This window comes from Otolemur garnettii, unplaced genomic scaffold (genome assembly GCF_000181295.1).
Source record: "Otolemur garnettii isolate 467f Iridium unplaced genomic scaffold, OtoGar3 scaffold00052, whole genome shotgun sequence".
Lineage (NCBI taxonomy): Eukaryota > Metazoa > Chordata > Mammalia > Primates > Galagidae > Otolemur > Otolemur garnettii.
The window spans coordinates 9348670-9373888 of record NW_003852447.1 but is presented as its reverse complement, the minus strand read 5'-3'; positions in this window follow the sequence as shown (position 1 = coordinate 9373888).

Sequence of the window (25219 nt, the reverse complement as noted above, 5' to 3'; positions counted from 1 at the left end):
TCATTGGACTAGCATTTCTAATTTCCTTCAAGAACTTTTCTTTTGAGGGCTTGGCGCCTATAGCTCAACAGGCTAAGGCGCCAGCCATGTACACCTAAGGTGGCGGGTTCGAATCTCCAGCCCGGGCCCGCCAAACAACAATGACCGCTACAACCAAAAAATAGCCGGGCGTTGTGGCGGGCGCCTGTGGTCCCAGCTACTTGGGAGGCGGAGGCAGGAGACTCGCTTGAGCCCAGGAGTTGGAGGTTGCTGTGAGCTGTAATGCCACGGCATTCTACCCAGGGGGACAGCTTGAGGCTCTGTCTCAAAAAAAAAAAAAAGAACTTTTCTTTTCCTCTCACAACTTGGCTAACTGTTTGGTGCAAGAGGCCTCGATTTCAGCCTCTTTTGCCTTCAACATGCCTTCACTAAACTCAGTCATTTCTACCTTTTGATTTAAAAATGAAAGATGCGAGACTTTTCCTTTTACTTGAACGTTTAGAGGCCATTACAGGATTATTATAATAATCTACCTAATTTCAATATTGCTGTGTGTCAGGGAATAGGAAAGCCCAAGAAGAGAGAGAAAGATGAGGAAATGGACGTCTATGGAACAGTCAGAAAACAACAACAAGAGTTGTTCACCATCTTAATAGGTATAGTTCATGATCTTCCTAAATAATTACACGAGTAGCAGTAAGACCACTTACCACAGATCACCATAACAAATATAATGATAGTGAAAAAGTTAGAACTACTGTGAAACTATTTCACAGACACACAGACGCGACGTGAGCACATGCTGTTGGAAAAGTGACCCTGATAGTTTTTTCGATGCCGGGTTGCCACAAGCTTCAATTTGTACAAAGAAAAAAGTGCAATATCTGCAAAGTGTAATGAAACAAACTGATTCCTGTATTTTAAATGAAAAAAATGTCAAGGAAAACACTCTAAATATGGAATAATTCTGTGTCAAGACATCTCTTTTCTAAAGTTAAAATTACCACATTTTTATGCTTTGTGTTTAATTGACTATTCCTATTTATGTTAACTCTTTAGTTTAATGCTTCTGTGTGATGCTTTGAAGACATTCTGCAACACTCCTAAGTGCCAGTCCCTGCAGTATTAAGAAGTAGTAAAAGCAAACCCATGACAGTGTTTTAGTTTTAACACAAAACAATCCCATAGTAACAAAAAAAAAAAAAGTAGTTGCCTTTAACTGAATTCTATGCCTTTAACCAGACTGCAGTTTTATGTGGAATCACAATTTATGGTTTCACTGGGATACTGACATCAAGAAATAACCACAGTGGAATGATGGACAAGATGACCCAGTAACTCTCTTTCTTGACTAAGCTGTAGGATTTCATGGAATGACACTATAATTACATGGGAAGTAATTGTCATATATTTGCCAAGAAATTACATGGTTGACAGTACTCTCTGAAAATTGTTCTGCATTTCTGGTGCCAATAGCTATGTTAGCAGAAAATGAAATTCAAAACAACCACAGGAGGTGTTTTCTACTCATTTAGAAAACTATTTCATTTAAGAAGTAAATTTAATTTACAAGTAAATATTATAAAACTAAAAATAAAATGGAATGACTTAGAAATGTTCTTAAGAGTTATTGTTATTTGGTATAATGTTGGCTTCATGGAAAAAACAAAAGCATTTATTATACCTCAAGCTAATTATATAGTCTATTTTGCAAGCGCCTGTACTAAAAAGCCACCTTTGCCAGGTTATTCCTCACAAACAAATGAATGACAGATTTCAGTAGGCCCGGACAGGAATAACTGTTTTTAAGCTTTCAACTTTTTTTCAAAATAACATAAAAGCTGTCTCTTATGATTTCAAGGACTAATACGGTCAAATAAGAAAATTTTTCAATGCAGAACTATGCTCAAATTGGCAAATAAGTGATTTTATGTTCTCACGTTGTGTAGTATAAATATGAAACTTGTGGAAACCAAAATCGCCAATTCCAACCAAAGAAATTTACAAATGATTATTATGCGAAAAATCTGCTGAAATTCTTAGCAAGAAACTTAAGTCATTAATCACACAAACTTTGTTTAAGTAGTTCTTACTAAATAGATCTGATGTCTTATTAAAGTTTGGTCATACTCTATAAGTGTTTTCTGTATGAGAAAATTTGAAACCAAAAGATGTATTTAAATACATTTTCAAGAATTTATTCCAAGTTATATAATAAAATATCCTCCCTAGTCCATGTATTTAAATAATACAAAAGTTTGTCATGTTCCCCACACCTATACATATATTATTTCCTGGATAAGCCAAAAAGTAAAACTTTGGCCACCAAGGAGAATGTTTAATGTTGAAGGAATCAAGTTCTCATTGTTACTTTACATTTTACTAAGGAAGCTAGTTTTATTGCAAAAACTAAGATTAAAAATGTTCCGTAGTATGGAAGAATAAGCAGTCTACAAAGCAGTATTTAATAGTAGCTAACATTTCTTAAACATAACAGATAAAAAATATTATACATAAAAAATATACTTCCACATACATAAAATACATGAGAGGTGACATAAAATTTTTTTAATGCTGATCACATCTAGGTTGTTGAGAAAGCAAGGTGAGGCGGAGACTTAAATTCCATAAAATATCTTTTTGTAACTTTTAAATTTTATCCTGTGTTCATAAAAAATGATCTATTCAAAAATACATTTAAAACAGCAAATAAATATGCCATTCTCTTTGATGAAAGGACTGTAGAAGAGGCATCAAAAGTTCAAAGTAGAAGACTATAGGACTATAAAATGGAAGAAATTATTCCCTGGATTATACAGAAAGCCAGTACTTAGCATTTTGCAGGGTATGGTACAATAAAGAAAATCTTCTAAGGGTGCATAAGCAGTTTGGAAGGGGAGCTAAGGTGATTTGGATGTTTGGCTCCTCCAAATCTCGTGTTGGAATTTGATACTCGGTGTTGGAACGGGGGCGTAGGGCACGGTGTTTTTGTGGTGGAGGCAGATCTCTCAGGAATGGCTTGATAACCTCCCCTTGGGGATGAATGAGTTCTCCCTATAATTTCACACTGGAGTTGGTTGTTTGGAAAACCCTAATAGCACCTCCTCTCTGTCTTGCTGCTGCTCTCAGCCAGGGGACTCACCTGCGCCCCCTTCCCCTTGCATCTTGAATGGCAGCTTCCCGAAACCATCCCCAGAAGCGGACGCTGACGCCATGCTTCTTGTATATAGAGCCTCACGGTCTCAGCTTTTTCTGTATCTCAACACAAACAGACTAATGCAGGGGGCTTGGAAAAAAGAATGTGTCATCTAAGTACAAAGCCATATGGAAAAAGCATAATCATGGACATAAATAAAGATGAGACTCTCTCGCCACCGTCTCTTTTGAAATCCAGCCTGCTGTGCTCTCCCACCGCTGCTCCACTGTCAGGGCTTGGGTTCTGGTCTCTGAAGCTGTAATTCCAGAGTGTTCTCCATGTTTTAAGGGTAAAGAAAATACAAACTTCTGTACTGTGGTGGTGGACTTTACCTGGGAGGAGTGGCAGGACCCGGAAGATGCTAAGAGGACCCCGTATAGGGATGTGATGCTGGAGCCCCACGGCAGCCTGGTACCTGCGAGGCGCTAAACACCAAACCCGAGGGAACCTTTCACCAGTGACGGCGCATAGCTAAGAAGAGCACGGAGTTGGGAAACATGCGATTTACCAAGCCATATACCAAAACTGATTTAAAATAATGGAAATCAGTTAGCGATGAGGCCTGATGAGTTTGTTACATGTCAGCATGGATTTCTCTCTGATGATCCCGCTGAGATGCATCTGGAATAAGACCCAGCGCCTTGAATATAACTGGAGCATCTCTGGGAAGTCACAAGCATCTTACTGAGGATAACAAGATCCAAACTGGGCAACAGCATTTTACATACAGTGAGCAAAGAGCTGTCAACTGGAAGGCAGTGTTATGGACAAATCAGAAGTTCACAGGGGAGGAACCTCCCATAAATATAATGAATGTCAGAAAGCCTGGGGTAAGTCAGTTTTTATTGCTCAAGAGATAACTCAGGTAGGGAAAAGAACTTTTGCATGTGAAGTATCAGGGAAAAACGTTACCTATAAAGAATATACTCAGTGTACATTCAAAGATACACACAGGAAAGAAGCCCTATAAACACAGAAAATGTGGGAAAACCTTCATTTAAAAAGTACGTGTTATACCACATACCAGATAGGGAGAAGCCCCATGCGTGCGGCATATATGAGCAATGCTTCTGTGAGAAGTCAGCCCTAATGCTCATCAGAGAACCACACAGGGTAAAAGCCCTATGAGTGTCATGAATGTGGAACAACTTTTTGCCAGAGCTCAGCACTCAGGGTGCATCAGAGTACTCACACAGGGGCAAGACTATATGCATGTAATGAATGGGGCTTGACCTTCCTCCATAAGTCAGCCCTAACTGTGCACCAAAGAATTCACATAGGTGAGACGCTGTATGAATTTAAAGAATGTGCAAACACTTTCCCCCAGAAGTCAGCCCTCACTGCCCATCAGACTTCACACAGGTAAGAAACTTAATGAATATAAAGAATGTAATAAATCTTGCTACTGTAAACCAGCCTTCATTGCACACCAAAGAACTCACACAGAGGGGATGCCCTAAACATGTGGTGGACATGGGAAATCATGACCCTCCACACAGAGGGTCTTCAGCACACATCAGAGTTCACACTGGGGAAAGACCCATGAATGTGATCAACGTGTGGGATCCACTTTTGCCAGAAGTCACACTTTTTGTTGCATCAGGATCTGCGCACAGGGGAGAAACCCCACAAAGGTAATGAATGCAGGAAAACCTTCTACAAGAAGACAGTCCTGATCACACTTCAGAGAATTCACACCAGGGAGAGGCCCTGTGAATGTAATGAATGAAGAAAAGCATGTTGCTGGAAGTTCACCCTAACTATGCATCAGGTTACTCAGAGAGGAGAGATATCCAAGAAATGTAAAGAATATGGGAAAGCCTTTTACCAAAATGCAGCCCTCAGTCCACCTGACAGAAGACATACAGGTGAGAAACTTCCTGAATGTAGATGCCTTGAGTGTTACATGGCATCTGGTAGACACTATACAATCAGCAGGTGAGATGATGATGGGGGCTACCGTCATAATTTACAAAATGACTCTGATAACTTGGTAGTAGCCACTAATAGATGGATGTTTGGCTACAGAAAAGCCATTTTTAATATTTTGTAAAGCCCACTTTTACACAGACCTTGTGGATTTATCTTGGATCTGCTTTATGATTAGCTAAGGCTAATCTTTCTTCTAGTGACCCTGTGAGGCTGAGCCTATGGCAGACCTCAGTGACACTCTGGGAGGATTTTGTAGCATGTCTGTGAAAAGATCCCTTAGAGGAAAAGAAAGACATGGAAATGAGGGGTGTTCTGCAATAAGATAGGGATCTTTGGGCGGCACCTGTGGCTCAAAGGAGTAGGGCACTGACCCCATATGCCGGAGATGGCAGGTTCAAACCCAGCCCCAGCCAAAAACTGCTGGAAAAAAAAAAATATATCGTTCTTTGTGGCCCTGTCCCATAATTGCATATTTCAGCCCTCATGTGTAGGGTCCGATAATGGCAGGGCAGATCTCTAGAGAACCAGTGTATGTGATGACGGGATGGGATTGGTGTCTCTTATAGGGACAGACGTTCTATAGGTCCTTCTGCCATGACCTCCTTTGACCTTAAATACCTCTTTAAAGTCTCTGTCTAAATGCAAGCCTTTCGTAGTTAGGGTTTTCATATCTGAATTTAGGAAAGATGCAAATTGTTCATAGTATCCACTGATTTGAAATACCATCTCCATCACATAGTGAGTAATTGTTTGGAGTGTCTGTTTTTATCTGTCCAACATTCCATCCGGGATGAGCGTGAGTCTCCTGTGCCCTCTGTAATTGTGGTATTTGCGGATTTGTTTGTATGTGGTCCTGAAGCTGCCAGCTCAGTCAGGAGTCCAGGGGTGGTGATGGAAGGAGACTCATCAGAGCGTCCTGGTCTGGACACTCCTGAGGCCCACAGCACCTGTCTGTGTCTGTGACTGATTTTGCAGCTGCATGGTTTTTGCCTTAGTTTGTTTTCCCTAATGTGTTGAGGTTGTTTACTCCTGTTGGTGACTGAGTCTTGACTTTACAGTGTTTATATGGCCTGTGTCTTACCATTGTTATTTCACTGAGCAATTTCCAGATACTTGTGTATAAATTTGATGATGTCTAAATTATAGTAGCTTTACCTTGCTTTAATGTACTGTACAATAGAACTTTTCTTTTTTTTTTTTTTTTTTTTTTGCAGTTTTTGACCAGGGCCAGGTTTGAACTGAACTCGGGCATATGGGGCCAGTGCCCTACTCCTTTGAGCCACAGGCACTGCCCTATTTTTAATTATAACGGGTTCACAATAGTTATATATGTTCATATGTTTTTAGGTACATGTGATGTTTTGATACAGGCATACAAAGTCCATTAATCAAATCAAGGTAATTGGGATATTGATCACCTCAAGCATTTATCATTTCTTTGTATTAGGAACATTTCAATTCTCTTCTTTTAGTTATATTAAAATATATCCTAACTCATTATAAATTATACAATTTTGTTGTGCTATCAGATATTGTTCATTCCTTCTAGCTAGCTAAAATTTTCACCCATTAGTCACCCCCACTTTACCCCTCCATACACACACACAATACCTGGATCCATTATTTCTCTCAATATTTTTCTGTTCTTTTCACTGTCTTTCCCTTTTGGAACTCTCATTACACATACACACACCACCACCACCACCACCACCACCAAAAAATATGTAAGAATTTTAAGACAGGAAAAATCTGTATTAAATATATAACACTCAGGTCAAGTCGAGTCACGTTCAACTTCTGCAATTACAAGAGGTGCTCAGTGTGACTTGTGTTTGTCTTTTGTTATCAGTGTATATTGAGTATTACAAATTTAATATTCTCTTTTCTTAAAGTCTGTATACATTTTTGGCCCCCTCTGTGTAGATATATGCATATAGAAGGAGAAACAGAGACAGAGAGAGAGAACATGAGAGAGGATGGGCTTCTAGTATCCCACATTTCTTGAATTCTGTTGAAAAGTTTCATTCTTTCTTACATTATTCACCTTGCATAATATCTAATCATTTATCTTCAAGTTCACTGATTCCTTCTTTCGCTAACTAAAATCTACTGCTGAGGCCAACTAATGGTTTTTTATCACTGTTACTGTACTTTCCAATTTTAAAATTTCCATTTGGTTCTTTTTAGGAATTTCTATCTTTTTATTGCTATTTTTTAACTGATGACATTTTATCATCACACTTTTAAGGACTAGTGCAGAGGGGATGAGGAGTAGTTGTTTAACAGATATACAGTTTCAGTTTTGCAAGGTGAAAGGTTCTGGAGATTGGTTGTGCACCCATGGGAATCTACGTAACACTATTACACTGCACACTTTCAAATAGTTAAGATAACAAATGCCATGTTATGTGTATTTTATAACAATTTAAAAATTTTAAAGACCCAACACATCTTTCATGATCTAACCCATCTCTTTCTAATCACTCTCGGACCCTTCCCAAAACCCCACATGCCAACCATGCTCAGTTACTTGACATCCACCAAACTTTCCATACCCTGTGATATCTCTCCCTAGATAAAACCTCCTCGCCCATTTCATTTTCAAGCCTGTTTTTGTGAACAACTTTGAGATATATTTCACATGCTGTACAATTCACCAATATTTAAACTGTGTAGACCAATGGTTTTAAGCATATTCACAGGTAAGTTCAATCTTCACAACAGTCAATTTTAAAACATTATCGTCCCCACAAAGTGGAATCTTGTACCCTTTAATTTTGACCCATGAATCTTCCTTTATTCCTCCCAACCCAGTTCTATATAACTACTAATCAACTTTCTGTCTCCATAGATATACCTATTCTGGATATTTAATATTTAAGTGGAAGCAGACATCATGTTGGTCTTTTGTGACTGAATTCTTTAGGTAAATCCACACCAGAGGATAGTATTTGGCCATGTAAAGGACTGAAATACTACTATGTTACTTTACAGGTTAACCTTTAAAGCTACTTGTGTTTCATTTCAAAGAATTGAAGTCTTTTTCCCCAAGAAACATTCCTTGACACTCCCAAGGTTAAGTTGAATGATCCCTCCAAAGCTTATGGAAAATTCCTTTTGGTAATCAAAAATGTAACACAATTGTATGGGAAGATCTTATTTTACTTATTATTTTTTCTCATAAGAACGTTTCATTGATATGAAAAGAGATCACTCTGATTAGACTAATTTAGAAACAGATAATTCAAGATTATTGATTCTCAACCCTGACTTCACAATATAGTGTCCTGGAGAGCTGTTAAAAATTCAGGACTGGCCCCACCCTCAGATCAGTTATAACACAATGTCTGATTCAGAAGGGGCAAGAGAAGATCTGAAGAGCAAGACATCGGCACTGTTTAAAAGTTTCCCAGCTGATTCATAGTCAGAACTGAAAACTAACAAACCAACCAAATCTTCAATCATCTTCCACTATGGTGTGTTAATGTGTCATTTAACAGTACTATGATCATTAGATTGTGATTTAGCATTTGTTTCATATAAAGTTATATAATTTCTCTTTGAGTGTTATAAAATCAAACAATAACACAAGATAAAACATACTGTGTGCAGAATTGTATAAAACACATCAATTTTTCTGAACACTTTTATTTATTTATTTATTGGAGACAGAGTCTCAAGCTATTACCCCTGGTAGAGTGCCAGGGCATCACGACTCACAGCAACCTCAGACTTTTGGGCTTCAGCAATTCTCTTGCCTCAGCTCCCCAAGTCGCTGGCACTATAGGCACCTGCCATGACACCCGGCTATTTTTGTTGTTGTTGTTGTTGCTGCTGTTACAGTTGTCATTGTTTTAGCAGGCCTGGGCTGGGTTCGAACTCAGCAGCCCCAGTGTATGTGGCTGGTGCCCTTCCCACTGAGCTATGGGCACTGCCCAATACTTTTCATTTTTATCATTAAAACAGGGATTTCTAGCAAATAATTACCCCAAAATAAATAATTCTTTTGTTCCTCCAAATGGAACACTACCATATATCTCATCTATTGATATTTTTTCTCTCATCTTCTTTTTTACACCCATTATATTTTACTCATTGGTTTTGAAAGCAAAAAATATGTCAAATTATTCTCTTGAAAAGCTCATAATGTCCTTTACCCCCTGAGATCTTTGGATTGTTTAAATGCTGTCTAGTATGGTAATCAATATAGACCCATATTGAAAATATGTTCTGGTTCGGCGCCTGTGGCTCAAGTGGCTAAGGCACCAGCCACATACACCTAAGGTGGTGGGTTCAAATCCAGCCCAGGCCCGCCAAAAACAACAATGATGACTGCAACCTAAAAATGGCCAGGCATTGAGGCAGGTGCCTGTGGTCCCAGCTACTTGGGAGGCAGAAGCAGGAGACTCGCTTGAGCCCAGGAGTTGGAGGTTGCTGTGAGCTGTGATGCCACAGTACTCTACCCAGAAGGACAGCTTGAGGCTCTGTCTCAAAAAAAAAAAAAGAAAAAAGAAAATATGTTCCCCAGTTCTTTTATACAGAGAGAAGGATAAGTAGAAAGGACAAACATTTAAAAACTTATTTTCTATGTCTTATAGCTTTGTATCCATTTGATACCTTTTTGCTAAGAATATATCTTCAGTACTTGAAACTGACATATGCCTTTCACGTTACAAAATTTTAAAATCATATTTCAAGGAAAATTATGATAGAAAAAGGCAAATGCTTTTCTTTTTTTAAAATTTCAGAACATTGTGGGGTAAACAAGTTTGGTTTACACACTTTGTTTTTGTAAAGATTGGGTCAAATAAATTTCTTAACATGAAACATTGCCCAACAAACGCACTTGAAGATTATAAATAAGCTAGAAGACCTGTTTCTAATTATTAAGATATAACAATTTTATACCTTATCCTTGTAATGACAGAGGCTGGACAGGACAGGCTAAGGATTAGTGAAATACACAGAGGATGACAGGGACAAGGAGGAAGGGAGAAGAGCACACACACTCACAATTGTTCATAAATTTAAATAAGAACAGTCGAAGAGCAAAGACTGAGGGCTATTTTTAATAGGAATAACAATCGATCTTTAAAATGACCAATGTTTATGACCACACATTAAACATTTCTTGTAACGAAAAGATTTATTAGAACCATAGAGACATTTCCTTCTACCTTAAGAAAAAAAATGAAATTACACATTAATGACATACAGTATAATCTTTAGACCTGGGGCATATCTGTCAAAAAAAATCTTTTGCCTGTGATTTCCAATGATAAATATTCACTAAGCCTAATCTTACTTGGTATTAGATATATGACGTGCCCTGAGGCATGAACATTATAATATTGGAGTCTCTTTCTATCTTTCCTCATTCACTTCAGCGTTACAAAAAATCAGATTGAGCTAATTTACACAGAATTTATTGATTTTGGGAAAATGGAAACTGTTTGAATCTATTCTACGCTCGTGCTTCTGAAAATCCTTTATGAAGCATTCCTAATTATCTCGGATGAAAGGCGTGTTTCAATGCTCACATCTCCTCTGGACTTTCTCCTTCAGTGGAGTCTGTACTGGTGCTCTTTTGTGTCTTTTGACCTCAATAGTTACATAAGAGAACAAAAGAAGGCTTCAGAATTTAATAGTTCCTCCTTCTGAACCTGTGCACCTTTCCAAGTCGCTAACGTTCTGGACCTCAGTCTCATTGCTCATCCCCACGTGATGCAGAGCTGGACCCCAAACAGGTGGACACATCTGTTTCAGTCCATCAGACTTGCCTTCCACTGCCTGTGTCCTGTAGTCATTATGGTTTTCCTCCCAAATTACGGTGTCAATCTGTTCAGAATTAATATGTATTACTCTACATTTGTTACAAAATTTTCAGTTTATTTACTGGACCTAATCCTGCTCTAATCACTTAGGCACGATTCCCATGGAAAGCCTAAGCGTGAGAGGACATGTCCAGAGGGCATATTTTCATCACATGTCAAAGGTATTTTGCATAAATGGATATTATTGCTATTCCCAAGAAATATTATTTCTGTGTGGACAGTGAAAACTGTTTAAAATTTTAGCGCACTGCTTTGTGTCATTTTTAACCACTTTTTCCGCATGTATATCCCCGTGTGGTTTTTCCATTATAAAGAGAGGGTTGAAAAGTTATACACTTCACTTAGAAGGAAGCTTATACTTTTAATACTTGGGGAAGTTACTGGTTTAATTCCCGCTTCCTTTTTGTGTTGGGTTGTTTTTTAAGACTGAGGGCCCTTGAAGCCACAACTCTGTTTCATCTGGACATGATGAATCACTTGACTGCAATTTTATTCCTCTTTCCTGTTTTCCCAAAAGCTCATTGCATGCATTTTGTTGGGTAGAAAAGTTATTAATTTCCGATTGTTACATAAAGATTACTCCGAGTAGCATCCTCCAAATAACTTTCCCACCAGCTAGCGATTTTTGTCTAATTTTTTCTCTTGGTTCATGTGGGAAAAGAAGAGACTTACAAACTTATTTTTTTAAAAAAAGCAAAATATAAAAAAAAAAAAAAAAACTAGTCCAGAAATCTAAGGAAAGAAAACAACACTAAGTGATACAGCCTTTGAATATATGTTATGTTTTCAAAATCCTGGAAAATACCAAGGACGAACAACAGCAAAAGCTACCGAGTATCGTAACACAAGCATGAATGCATTTCCCGTTCACTCCAAGGCAAATTCAGAAGGCAGAGTAGCTGTATCACTAGTTTCCAATCAGCACCTCCACTCGCCTGCTAGAGCAGGTGAAATGGCAATCGCGCCCACGGCTGCACAAATCCCATTAACTTTATGCATCATACATGAAGAAGTTATGGCCCAAGATGAAACAAGATCAGGGACCTATGATCAGAATTCAACTTTAAAAAAAGAAAAGAAAAAAAAAATCCCTCCTCTTTGTAACTCCTGTGACTTCTCCTTGATGGTAACAGACAACGCACAGGGACTGTCATCCCCAGGTGTTACCGACTGAATGCCAGGCGCTGCCCAATAACTCACTTCCGAATCTATCACAGTCAATAGGCAAGACCCAGCTAAATGATTTCAACAAACTGATTTACAATTATTAGACATGTTATGAGAAAATGTGAACAGCTTGACCAGGAAATTTCCAATATATTTTCTCCCTCAGGCAAGACGAAAACTTAAAAATAAAACTCTAGAGACTCTGACATTCTTCTCATCACATAACACATCCTGGTAGAGAATAAAAAGGAGGAAAAAAAAAGGACATGAATATTTGAAAAGGCCTTTTGAATCTTGCAGGCATCAAGTAGAAGTATATATCATCCTTTCAGACCCAGAGTCCATGCAGATACACACTGAAAGACACGCTTTGTGCCGTCGTCCTCAGCCGCTGTGTCAAAGGGAAAGGGCTCCTTCTCCCCTTCTCAGAGTGTCTGTCGTTAGGCATATTAATATGGATGAACCACCAGAAAATCACAAAGCGGTGCCAGAGGTGAGCGGAAAGGAACAAAGGCCTTCAACTATATGTAAGCTGGGCTTCAATGTGAGAGCTAAACTCCAGGTTCCTCTACTCACCTTCCTTTCTCTACTCAGCTCAGGAAGAAAAACAAAATGACTAATGAGATTTTCTCTTAAAGTTCCGTTTATCAGCATTTCCCTAAACACTCCTCAAGCTTTCCTATACATGATGAAAAGCACGAATGCTGACGGGATCTGAACAAGATTTCTTTTTTCTGCCATAGCATCTGTTATGTTGCGTATTACGTTTGAAGGTAGAACAGAAGTGTTTGCTTTTCTAATTCATTTAGAAAATATATGATCGAAAATAATCGAAAACAATATGATCTTACAATAAGTGACGTAGCTACCCAAATGCATTTTATTAACAAAAATTCCTGCCCAAAAGGCAATCATAAGCATAGCTATTTTTGTATCACTGAATATTAAAAAATAAGTTGCAGCCACTTCCTAACTCATTCCTACGTTACTTCATAACACATATTCAACACTGAAGTTATAATTTTACTGGGGGACTCCACAGACAGCATCACTAGTGAGAAAGTTTAGCAAATGATACACTAACATTTTATTTAATATGAAGGCAGAGGAAAAAATGAGAGCAAAATGTAATGTCATTGATAGGGCAACAGCATAGAACTTGAGATTTTTATCCAAAATTTGTTTAAGCGTCAATCCCATTAGTATCTGTTATTGTTGGAATTTGTAAGGTCAAGCTATTTTATCAAACCAATATAGAAGAACTTAGGGTTTGCTTGCCTCATATTTACTAATAAATAGAAGAAAGAAAATGAAAAGAGATCTTTAGGCTTATTTGCTACTTATCGATTTTTAAATCTATCGAATAGTTGTTAAATTTTACATTGTATAATGATAATACCTCAGTGTTCATTCTGAGGTTTCAATCTTTAAGAATTATAGTATTTTAATATCTGATCCCACCAGCTAATTTTAACAAAAATTATGGCATTACCTGGAGATGTCTAATAAAAAATTGTATTATTCATAGAATTGTATATAATACACTAAAAACTGGACAGAAGTACAGATATTAAATTCTCCTCTCTCTTCCTCTTTCTCCTTGGTTAGGGTTTTTGGAGTATTTTATCTAGATAAAATCCAAAATTTTATATGGGACAATTTCAGACCATCGCTTTTGATTTTTAAAATTTTTCACAAAGATGATTTGTTATAATGATCTCTGCTTCAGCAAAATTTACATACATTTAATTTCTCAGACCACTAAAAAAAAAAATGGTGTAATTGCAATAAATAAATAAATGACAGATTACGCATACACCTCTGTTTTTTAGTTTTTAATTTAAGCTTTGTTCACCCACCAACTACTCCTGAAGGGCACATTAGTTCCCTTCAGACCAAAGTCAGCTCCCAGCATCCCTCTGCCCAGACCCCGACATGGCTCCCAGTCTCCCTCAGGGTACCAGCCCAAGTGCTGCCAAAAGCCTACTGGCTCTGGTGTTTCTCTCCAACCCTGCATCACATCTGCCACTCCCTGGCTACTGACATCCTGGCAACTTGGCTGCTTCTTAACCATGTGCCTAGAATGTGCCCATGCCTGGATCTTCAGGGAGGGCATGTCTGTTCCCTCCCCGCCTGGAATTACCTTCTACTTACTGGCATATGAGAATGACCGTCCTAAAACCGAATTTCGCCATGCTTAGAGCAGAGCCGTCTTTCCTGACTGGTCACTTTTCGAGTATCTATCCCCTTCTAACATATAACAAAACTCACTTATTGCCTCAGTTTAGTTTTGGCTGCCTACCTCACTTCATGAAGGAAGCAATTTCCATCATTTTTCACCCAAGTACCTAAAATGGAATCTTGGCTTCATAATCATTTAGTTAATATGTATTTATTTGAACCACTGAATTTAAATTGTTATATCAAAATCAATCAAAAGCAGTTTACTCTAAGTTGAACAAACCTTTTTTAGCAAACTTTTAATTGGGAATAATGTTTGGTTTATTATTTTTAAATATGGAGAGTCCCCATATACACCTTACCCAGCTTTCTTTAATATTAACAATTTACATAACCATGGTACCCTTATCAAAACTGAGAAATTAACATCGGTTCAAGGCCACTAAATGATACACTATCTTCAGATTTCAACAGTTGTTTCATTAATGTCCTTCTTTGGTCCCAGGATTTAATCCAGGATAACTTACTGTATTTACCATCACATCATGTGTTTCCTCCCGTCTGTAACACTTCCTCAGTCTTTCCTTAGATTTCACTACCTTGATACTTTTAAACAATTCTGGCCAGATGTTTGTGGAATGTCACTCAATTTGAGTTTGTCTGTTTTATCGTGATTAGACAGGGATTATCGGTGTTTGGGAAGAAAACCACAGAGGTGAGTTATCCCTTTCCTCACATCATAGCAAGGGACAGGTGACATCAACATGCTCTATCGCCGGTAATGTTGACCTTGACGGCTTGGTTCAGATGGCATCTGCCAGGTGTCCACACTGTAAAGCCAGCATTCTTCCCTTTCTATACCATGCTTTTAAGTAATTTCTTCAGTCTAGTCCATACTCTAAAGGAGAGGAATCAAGCTCTACCTTCTGAATATGAGTATCTACATGTATTATTTGGAATATTCCTGTAAGGAACATGTGCTCCTTTCCTCATTTATTAATGTACCCATCCATTTATTTATTATTGATATTGTACTCAATAATATTTACTATATTCTTTGGGTTGTAATTCAATAGAATCACTATTTACTTTGTTGCAAAAATTATTCCATCTTTGCCCAGACGTGAAGTCCTTCAAATTTGTTTCTGTCCATTAAGACATTAATAAAATTTGTTCATATCATCCACAATACGTCTGACAATTCTCATGGGCTTTAATTATCATAGTCACCTGTTTCTCAGAATTCCCCGTAACACCTCTCATACAAATCATCACATTTCATCTCTTTGCTGAGGCTTCAATGGTAAAGTAAATCACGGCACAAAACCGGAGGTAACTTGAGATGGATTATTACACACTTGGGGTCTTAAAAACCCTCTGAGCCACAGTGAGTTTGGTCACTTTTTTTTTTTTTTGGCCTGGGCTGGTTTTGAACCTGCCACCTCAGGCATATGGGGCCAGTGCCCTACCCCTTATAGCCACAGGCGCCGCCCTGGTCACTTTCTTATAAGCCAATTTCTCTCTTGATATTTTGCAATCTACTGTGGCTGCTTGCTACCTCACAAGTTTTCTCACATTTGTATTCTTGTGAACTTTGTCATCTCCAAATAAATGATCTTTTTTATGCAGTCAAGTCAGCCTTCTCATTGTTTGCAGTGAACTTTACAGATAACTCTATGGAGATTTATATTTTGCAACAAACACAAACTTTCAAGATGTTTTGATACAGGATACAATTCTCTTACGTCAGAATAGAAAATAGTGGGGTGAGTTGCAATTCAATTTTTTTCTACTGTTTAATTGTGAACTATGGAGTGAAAAAGTTTACGGACTCTACAGCAAGAATCCATAAGCCTAGTGCTACCTCAAATCATTTTTCAAAAAGAAAAAACAAAGTATGTAAATAAAACGTGTGTGCCCCATGATATTCTGAAATAAATAAATAAAATATACTAGAAAAAGAAAACTATCCCAGATTCAAATTTTTTTTAAAAAAGAAAAAAATCTATTTTTTTAGCACCATGCAATAAAGAAGTTAGCAGAAGAAAGCAGTAGAATGTCTTAGAAATGAGCTGTCAGAGAACTGTCTTTGGCTATGAAAAGATTGTCACTAGATTTTTTACACCTCTAAGACATTTTACTAATTTTCAGTTCTTAACACTGTACCAGAGAAGTATAGAGAACAGAACCTACAGATCCCTTAGTGAGGTCTAAATCTTTGTGAATCACATTTGCTAATTAATTCAATAGTTTTTTCCATAAGATGTACTGAAAGCACAGCCCATCGGGAATATGGGACAGAGCAGGCTTGGGGAAAAAGTGCAGACGGAGCAACTTTCAAAGATTGATGGAATAGTTCTTAGAGTGGATTATAAAAGTTAAGATCTATGGGAAGCCAAACTGGCAAAGGAAAATAGGTCTGGGAGAGACGCCAAACAGAGTGTGTATTAAGGTGAAGATAGGGTCAACTCACAAATAAGGAAAATGCAGGCTGGAATTTAAAGACTTTCATGTTTTCAAAGTATTTGGCAAAGATTCAGGAAGTAGTTTGGAGTTAAATTTCCTCTATGAACTACTATGGGAAGATTGTAGAGAGAAGCATCAGTAACTAAATAAAACCATTTAGCAGAACTGTCCAACCCGTTACAACATCCGACTAGCAGGACCTGAAGCAACCCATCCAACTTCCCACCAAAATGCCTATTCAGAAAAACATGAAAACTCACAACCAAATTAAAATGTAAGACTGAGAAACAGCCCAAGGGTAGACTATGAAAGGAACCTCCCCTAGGCCTAAGGACACTGACTTGGGTAAAAAAAAGATCTATACAGTTTTTAACTAACAAATAGTAGCAAAAATGTCAAGAATGGAAACCAGTTCATAGCTCTTCAACTATTTGCCCTTGATGCAGAAAGCAAGAGTCTGCACACAGAACACCATCTTCCAGAAACGAAGTGAGCAGAGAGTGAGATGACATCACATTCGGAGATGTGTACCTCTCACTCAAGTGGTTCTTGAGATTTGTGTGAGATTAAATTCTATAGCCAATAACCGAACAAGAGAAAGGTAATGAAGCTCTCATCAAGTTTTTGAGACGAGTGCTAAGGCGTCCTAGCTCACAGTAATCTCAAACTCTTGGGTTCAAATGATCCTCTTGCCTCAGCCTCCCTAGCAGTTGGGACTAAAAGTGCTCTCCACAATGCCCTGCTGCTTTTAGAGATGGGGTCCTGTTCTTTCTTACTCAGGCTGGTCTCAAACTCCTGAGCTCACACAATCCAGCCTCCCTGGCCTCCAGAGTGCAGGGATTATAGGTGTGAGCCACCCCCCACTCCTACTTCAACACACCAGTTTCTATGTGCTATAACCACTTGAAAGCTGTCACAGGAAAAGGCTTATTATACTTGGGAGAATGTTAACAGTACTGGTATCAGTTGCAGTGGCAATTATTTTTGTTGTGGAATCAATTATGGACCACCTTGAATCACTTAAAAGGTGGGGATGGAGGGAAGGAGCATAAAACTGTTTGAACCTGGCATCAGCTGAACCCCTCCCCTCACCTTTTATGGCAGCTGAGATAGATTTACCGTGTGGTTAATAACACATGAGTTGCGGGAACCTTCACTGCCTTGGATATCTTCCAAAGCCCCATGTCTAATTTTATATTCATAAATATACATTATTTTTAAAGGGAGCTGCCAAAATTGTATAAGCCTGAGGCCTCCCCAAACCTGGATCTTCCTCTGGGAGCAAACAAGAAGTTTAAGGTCATATGTTATGGTCCTACCTTTGAATACAGAAATCTTCTCTCTCCCATTATATTAGAGGCCATTGCTATGAACATTTAACCCAAACTCCAAGGCATAGCTCTCTCCATAATCGCACCATAATTCTGTTGATACCTCTCAGAGATGACCACTACTAAAAAGTTGAGTTTCTTTCCAGTTAATTTTTGGTATGTAAAGTTTAATTGAATTTATATTTTATATGCAATTTTGTATACTATTGTTTTTCAGTTAGCATTTATGGTCTGCTATTAAATATTATTACACATAATTATCTTTACCACTGAAAACTATCTCTTAGATAGATGTAGTGTAATTTATATAACTATTTGTTACTGCTGATCATTTAGGTCATTTCCACTTTTACATTCTTATAAATATAGCCTCCTTCAGCAGGCAGCACCTGTGGCTCAAAGGAGTAGGGCGCCAGCCCCATATGCCAGAGGTGGTGGGTTCAAACACAGCCCTGGACAAAAACAGCAAAAAAAAAAAAGCCTCCTTAAGCATACCTATTTGAAAGCTTTATTCTAATTATTTCCTATGTACATATTCCTGGGAGTCAAAAGTCATTAATTTATTTGTTAATCTTTATTCTAGAAATGTATCAATTTTTATCCCCAAATAGTAAGAGTATACATATTTCAAGGTATATTTGTCAGTACTATTAATTTTTAATCATTTATTTGAATAGAAATAATAATCATACATTTTTATTTATTAAATACCTGGCAAAGTTAAACATATATTTATGCTTTGACTGTTTATATTTATTATCTTATGAATTAATCACTTTCTACAAACAAGTTTCTGATAACATCTTCATATTTCCATGTTAAATTTAGGACCACTCCTAAATTAAGTTCCTTGATTGTTCTTATATCTCACTTATTCTTACATGTTCTCCTCATTTTCCTTTTGCATTATCACTTTGCTTAAGATTATTTTTAGCTTACCAAAAATAACAATAATAAAATCTGTGTACCTTTTTCTTTATAGATTCTTTTTTTTTGAGACAGAGACTCAAGATGTCCCCCTGGGTAGAGTGCTGTGGCATAACAGCTCACAGCAATCTCTAACTCCTGGGCTCAAGTGAGTTTCCTGCCTTTGCCTCCCAAGTAGCTGGGACCACAGGCGCCCGCCACAACGCCTGGCCATTTTTTGCTTGCAGCCATCATTGTTGTTTGGTGGGCCTGGGCTGGATTTGAACCCACCACCTTAGGTGTATGTGGCTGGCACCTTAGCCACTTGAGCCACAGGCGCCGAGCCTCTTTATAGATTCATTATACACAGTAGAACCTCTGTAAGTTCACCACCCTAGGACAGTAACAAACTGGTCAACATACAGAGGTGGTCAACATAAGGAACAAGGCCTGTGCTGCATGTCTAATCTATAAAAATTAGATCAACTTAGAAAGGTGGTCAATGTAGGGCATTAGTCAACTGTGGAGGTGCAGAACAGAAAGTCTTTGGAAAAATTCAACAATGAAATTCACTATAAACTGTCTGATCAAAAAAATAGTAATTCATTCTATGGTGTGAATGTTTATTATCCCTTCCAAAATTATGTGGAAACTTAATCCCCAGTGTAACAGTATGAAAGGGTGAAGTCTTCGGGAGATGGAATTGGAGCCTTATAAAATGGCATAGGAGAGGGAGTTCACCCCTTCCATTCCTTCCATCCTTTTAAGGCACAATGTTTATCACCATGACAGGACACAGCAACAGGGCACCATCCTAAAGCAGAGAGCAGTCCTTAACAGACACTGATCCTCCCAGCATCTCGACCTTGGACTTCCAAGCCCCTATAACCGTAGAATATAAATGTTCTGTTATTTGTAAGTTTCCCAGTTTCAGGTATGCTATTATAGCATTATAAATTAATTTAGACTGTTTATTATTTAAAAGGATTCCATGGGGATGCTAAATATTCATTGTTCCCTATTATATGAGGTTGGACAATAAGTTCATGGTCACCAAGCGGCCAAAGGGAGCACTTCCATGGTGGTATTCAGTGATGAGATTTGTAGCACTTTTTCTAGGATGAGTCCTCAAACTTAATTGTCAGACCTCAAAAATGGTTTCAAAAGTGGACTAGGCACTGGCATCAGTGCGTAGCTTCCCATAAGGAGTACCTCAAAGGTGACCATAGTGATATTTAGCAATGAGTTTTATAGCACCTTTTCTACAATGAGTTTGCAAACTTCTCTGACCACTTATAAGCTATAATAAAATAATCATAAATTTAAAAACTCAAATCACAACCCAGCATTGCACAGATTTTCTGAGATAAAAATTAATTTTAAACTTTAATATTCGTTTTTAATAATCTGTCACTAAAGAGTAGATTTGGTTGAAAGAAATCTTGCAAAGAAAGTACAGAAAGTCCCCATATACCCCACACTCAATTTCTCATGTTATTAACATCTTGCATTACTGTGCTGCTTTTGTCAGGATTAAGGAATCAATATTTATATATTATTATTAACTAAAGTGAAAATTTAATTTCGATTTTCAGATTTTCTTTTTCTTTTTCACTGCTTTTTTTAAAATTTAAGTTTAATGTGAGGGTACAAACAACTAGATCACAATATTTACATATGTTAGTTAGAGTCCCTCTTGTGGCTGTGTCCTGCACCCCAAAGGTGTGCCATATACCCTTACATTGTACCCATTAAGTGGGAACACACCAATCCTCTCTCCTCCTCCTCTCTCCCCTCTCCTTCATTTCCCTCTCCCCAACTTAAATTTAATTGAAGTTTTCACTTATGTGGGTTAGATCAACTACTGTGTTCATACTGGCATTGAGTACATTAGATATTTTTTCATTCTTATGATATTGTACTAAGAAGAATGTGTTTCAACTCAATCTAGGCTAATACAAAAGATGTAAGGTCTCATAAAAGATTTTGTTATTATTGAATAGTATGTCATGATATACATATACTAGAGTTTTTAAATCCATTCCTGGGTTGGTGGGCATTTAGGTTGTTTACACATCTTGGTGATTGTAAATTAGTTGCAATAAACAACCTAGTGAAAATGTCCTTATGATAAAATAATTTTTTTTTCTAGGTAGATGTCTCGTAATGGGATTGTGGGATCAAATTGGAGGTCTAAATTGAGTTCTTTGAGGGTTCTCCATACTTCTTTCCAAAGAGGCTATGTTAGTTTGCAGTCTCACCAATAGTCTAAGAGTGTTTGACTCTCTCTACATCCATGCAGAGACTTTGTGATGTGGGCTATTTTCACTGGGGTTAGGTGACATCTTTGCAACTTTGAGACTTTGTGATGTGGGCTATTTTCACTGGGGTTAGGTGACATCTCAGTGTGGTTTTTATTTGCATTTCTCTGATGATCAGGGACTATGAGCATTTTTTCACACTTGTTATCTATTCATCTGTCTTCTTCAGTGAAGGTTCTGTTCATATCTCTTGCCCAACGATAGATGAGATTGTTGGCTCTTTTTTTGATTAATTTGAATTCTCTGTGGATTCTAGTTATCAACCCTTTGTCAGATTTGCAATATGCAAATATCTCTTCCCATTGTTAGGGTTGTCTATTTGTTTGACTTGTTGTTTCCCTAGCTGTGAAGAAACTTTTCAGTTTACTTAAGTCCTATTTATTTATTTTTGTTCTTATTGCAATTGCCATTGATGTCTTCTTTGTAAAATCTTTCCCTAGTCTGGGTGGTGCCTGTGGCTCAAGGAATAGGGTGCAGGCCCCATTTGCTGGATGTGGTGGATTCAAACCCAGCCCCAACCAAAACCGAAAAAAAAAAAAATCTTTCCACAGTCTGATATCATCCTGAGCTTTCCCCACATTTTCTTTTACATTTTTTTTTTCATTTCATGTCTTAGATTAAAATCTTTTATCCATCTTGAGTAAATTTTTGTAAGTGGTAAAAGGTAAGTCTGTTATGTGTGGTTATCCTGTTCTCCCAGCACCATTTATTGAATAGGGATTCTTTTTCCCAGTGTATGTTTTCCTTTAGGTTTATCAAACATCAGATGGCAATCAGAGACTGCTTTCATGTCTTCGTTTTCTATTCTATTCCATATGTCTATGTCTTCATTTTTGTGCCAATACTATGCTGTTTGGATTACCGTAGACTTTTAATGTAACCTAAAGTCTGGTAGAGTGATGCCTATGGCTTTGTTTTTATTAATGAAAATTGCCTTGCATTTTTTTCTGATTCTATATGAAATGAAGAAGTATTTTTTCCAATTTTTCAAAGTATGATGTTGATATTTTAATGGTGATTGCACTGAATATGTAGATTGCTTTGGGTAGTATTGACATTTTAACAATATTGATTCTTCTGCTATTTCTTTTCTTAGAGCTTCATAATTAAGAGGTTCTTTAAACCCCTCTTGTTAGGTACAGTCCTAGGTATTTAATTTTCTTTAAGCTACTGTAAAGGGAATTGTGTCATTTATTAGCTTCTCAACTTGGCTATTAACAGCATATACAAAGGCTGATTTGTGGACATTAATTCTATACCCTGAGATGTTACAGGAGTAACATCTTACAGGAGCCTTGTGGTTAAGTCTCTGTGGTTTTCTAATTATAAGATCATATCCTCTGCAAAGAAGACCTTCTCTTCTCCCATTTGGATGCCCTTTACATCCTTCTCTTGCCTGAATGAATTGGCTAGCACTTCTAGAACTATATTGAATAGTAGTGGTGATAGCAGACATCCTTGTCTGGTTCCAGGTTTAAGTGGAAAACATTCAGCTTTACTGCATTCAGTTTTACTCCATTTGCCTATATTCTTAAGTGTTCCTGTTAGAAAGATGCTGAATTTTGTTATATGCTTATTCTGCATCTATTGAGGGGATCCTATTGACTTTTTCTTTTCCTTCTATTAATATGATGAATTACATTTATGGAATTGCATATATTAAACTAGGATTACATCCCTGGGAGGAAGCCCACTTCACTGTGAAGTATAAATTTTCAATATGCAGTTGTAATCTATTACCTAATATTTTATTGAGTATTTTGCACCAATATTCATTAGTGAAATTCATCTGTAGTTCTCCTTTTTAGTTGGGTCCTTTCCTGGTTTTGGTATCAGGGTGATGTTTGCTTCACAGAATGTGTTACATTGAGAAATTTCCTTGTCAATGTCTTATGTGAAGCCATCTGGTTTGGGGCTTTTTTTTTGTTGTTGGAAGGTTTTTTATTGTTTCTTCAGCCTCAGTGCTTGATATTGGCCTGTTCAAGAGTTCTCTTTCTTCTTGATTAAATCTAGGGAAAATGGTGTGATTCCAAGTATTGGTCCATTTCCTCCACATTGTCAGATTTCTTGGCATAGAATTTCTTGAAGTAGTCAGAGATTATCTATTGTGTAAGTGTGGTATTGGTTGTTATTTTCCCTTTATTGTTTCTGATTAACATTATTAGAGATTTTACTTTCCTCTTTCTTGTTGATCTTGTCAATGGTTTATAAATTTTATTTATCTTTTTGAAGAACCAGCTTTTTGTTCATTAATTTTCTGAATGATTCTTTTGTTTTTACTTTTATTTATTTCTGATTTAATGTTGGTTACTTATTTTTTTCTGCTAGGTTTGGGATTTGATTGATCTTCCTTTTCGGCTTGGCACCTGTGGCTCAAGTGGCTAAGGTGCCAGCCACATACACCTAAGGTGGCAGGTTCGAATCCAGCCCAGGCCCACCAAACAACAATGATGGCTGCAACCAAAAAAAATAGCCAGGCATTGTGGCAGGCGCCTGTGGTCCCAGCTACTTGGGAGGCTGAGGCAGGAGACTCGCTTGAGCCCAGGAGTTGGAGGTTGCTATGAGCTGTGGTGCCATAGCACTCTGCCCAGGTTGATAGCTTGAGGCTCTGTCTCAAAAAAAAAAAAAAAAAAAAAAGAAAGAAAGAAAGAAAGAAAGATCTTCCTTTTCTATATCTTTAGGATGATTCATTAGGTTATTGATGCATTTTTCTTTCTGTTTTTTTACATATAGACATCTAATGCAATAAATTTCCCTCTCAGGACTGCTTTTGCATTATTCTACAGGTTTTAGTAGATTGTAGCTTCATTGTTGTTATGTTTGAAGAATTTAACAATTTCCTCCTTTATCTCTTCCTTGACCCAATATAAGGTTGTTTAATTTCCATGCTTTGTGTGGTAATGAAAATTTCTGTTGGAATTGAGTTCCACCTTTATTTACTTGTGTTCTGAGAAGATACAAGGTATAATTTCAATTATTTTAATTTTGTTCAGGTTCATGATATGATCTATTTGGAGTATGTTTCATGGGCTGATAAAAAGAATGTACATTCCTTAGCTTTGGGATGGTGTATTCTGTATATATGCACCAAACCCGTTTGTTCTAGACTCACATTTAAGCCCCTTATATCTTTGTTTAGTTTATGTTCAGAGGATCTATACAGTTCTGTCACAGGGATATTACAGTCCCTAGATATTATGGTGTTATTGAATACTACTCAGGCAAATTAAGGTCTGTTTCATGAATCTGGGAGCATTTAGGTTGGGTGTATAAATATTTAGAATTCAAATATCCTATTGTTTTAACCCTTGACAAGTTTTAAGTGACCATCTTTGTCTAAGTTTAGTTGCTTTAAATTCACTAGCATCTGAAAATTAGATTGAGACCCCCCCTCCTTTCTTCCAATTTTCATTTGACTGAAATATTGCTTTCCAACCCTTCACTCTAAGCTTTCTTTTTTTGTCTTTCAAGATTAGATGTGGTTCCTGGAGACATTATAAACAACATATGAATGATTTCTGCTTTTGTATTCAATGAGCCAACCTGTATCTCTTCAGTGGGGAATTCAAGCCATTCACATTAAATCAGAGAGTTGACATATTTGGTAGAATTCTGTTCTTACTTTGTGAAAGTCCATTGGTACCATTGTGGAAGCTAGGTTTTGTCCTGTAGTTTGTGAGTGTTTACTTTGCTTGTGGTCCATTGTGTTTAATCAACGTGTAGAACAGGTCTAAGTACTTCCTGTAGAACTGGTCTTGTTGTAGCAAATTTCCTCAATGTTTACATATCAGTAAAAGATTTGACTTTTCCATCAATTTTCAAGCTTAATTTAGAGGATACAGAATTGCGGGCTTAAAAGTGCTTTGCTTAAGAATAATAAAGGTAGATGACCATTGTCTTCCTGGT